Source organism: Scylla paramamosain, chromosome 24 (genome assembly GCF_035594125.1).
Source record: "Scylla paramamosain isolate STU-SP2022 chromosome 24, ASM3559412v1, whole genome shotgun sequence".
In the NCBI taxonomy this organism is placed as follows: Eukaryota; Metazoa; Arthropoda; class Malacostraca; order Decapoda; family Portunidae; genus Scylla; species Scylla paramamosain.
Window position 1 is genome coordinate 17,675,608 of NC_087174.1, and position 2,012 is coordinate 17,677,619.

Here is a 2,012-nt window from a genome sequence, read left to right on the forward strand (position 1 = left end):
TCTTTGACTACTTAACTTCCAAAGTGGAACACATTCTGACGCTCTTCCCTTTTGCAGAGATCTCCATTCTTGGAGATTTCAATGTTCATCACCAACTTTGGCTTTCCTCTCCCTTCACTGACCATCCTGGTGAACTAGCCTACAACTTTGCTATCCTCCATGACCTAGAGCAATTGGTGCAACACCCTACTCGTATTCCTGACCGTCTTGGAGATACGCCCAACATTCTTGACATTTTCCTGATCTCTAATCCTTCTGCTTATGCTGTCACCCTTTCTTCTCCGTTGGGCTCCTCCGATCACAATCTCATATCTATATCTTGTCCTATCGCTCCAATCCCTCCTCAGGATCCACCTAAGCGAAGGTGCATCTGGCGTTTTGCCTCTGCTAGTTGGGAGGACCTAAGGAGGTATTTTGTAGATTTTCCTTGGAATGACTACAGCTTCCGTGTCAGAGACCCGTCTTTATGTGCTGAGTGCATAACAGAGGTGATAGTGTCTGCCATGGAGACGTACATTCCTCACTCTTTTTCTCGTCCTAAACCTTCTAAACCTTGGTTTAACACAGCTTGTTCTCGTGCTATACATGATAGAGAGGTGGCCCACAAAAGGTACTTAAGCCTTCCATCACCAGAATCTCATGCACTTTATATTTCTGCCCGGAACCATGCCAAGTCTGTTCTCCAACTAACCAAAAACTCCTTCATTAACAGAAAATGTCAAAACCTTTCAAGATCTAATTCCCCTCGTGATTTCTGGCATCTAGCAAAAAATATCTCCAATAACTTTGCTTCTTCATCTTTCCCTCCTCTATTTCAACCAGATGGCACCACTGCTATCACATCTATTTTTAAAGCTAAACTCTTCGCTCAAACCTTTGCTAAAAACTTCTATCTTGGATGATTCTGGACCTGTTCCTCCCTCTCCTCCACCCTCTGACTGCTTCATGCTACCTATCAAAATTCTTCGCAATGATGTTTTCCATGCTCTTGCTGGCCGTATGGACCAGAAGGGGTCCCTCCTATTGTTCTTCGAAACTGTGCCTCCGTGGATGCACCTTGCCTATCAAACTCTTTCAGCTCTGTCTGTCAACATCTACCTTCTTCTTCCCTCAAACTACCGTCCTATTGCTTTAATTTCCTGCCTATCTAAAGTTTTTTAATCTATCATCAACAGGAAGATTCTTAAACATCTATCTCTTCACAACCTTCTATCTGATCGCTGGTATGGGCTCCGTCAAGGACGCTCTACTGGTGATCTTCTGGTTTTCCTTACTGAGTCTTGATCATCCTCTTTTAGAGATTTTGGTGAAAGTTTTGCTGTTGCCTTGAACATATCAAAAGCTTTTGATAGAGTCTAGCACAAAGCTTTGATTTCCAAATTACCCTCCTACTGTTTCTATCCTTCTCTCTGTAACTTTATCTCATGTTTCCTTTTTGATCGTTCTATTGCTGCTGTGGTAGACGATCACTGTTCTTCTCCTAAATCTATAAACAGTGGTGTTCCTCAGGGTTCTGTCCTGTCACCCACTCTCTACTTATTATTCATTAATGATCTTCTAAACCAAACTTCTTGTCCTATCCACTCTTACGCTGATGATACCACCCTGCACTTTTCCACGTCTTTTCATAGACGTCCAACCCTTCAGGAAGTAAACATTTCATGCAGGGAAGCCACAGAACGCTTGACTTCTGATCTTTCTAAAATTTATGATTGGGGCAGAGCAAACTTGGTATTGTTCAATGCCTCAAAAACTCAATTCCTCCATCTATCAACTCGACACAATCTTCCAGACAACTATCCCCTCTTCTTCAATGACACTCAACTGTCCCCTTCTTCTACACTGAACATCCTCTGTCTGTCCTTTACTTTTAATCTGAACTGGAAACTTCACATTTCATCTCTAGCTAAAACATCTATGAAGTTAGGCGTTTTGAAACGTCTCCGCCAGTTTTTCTCACCCCCCCCCCCGCTGTTAACTCTGTACAAGGGCCTTATCCGTCCATGTATGGA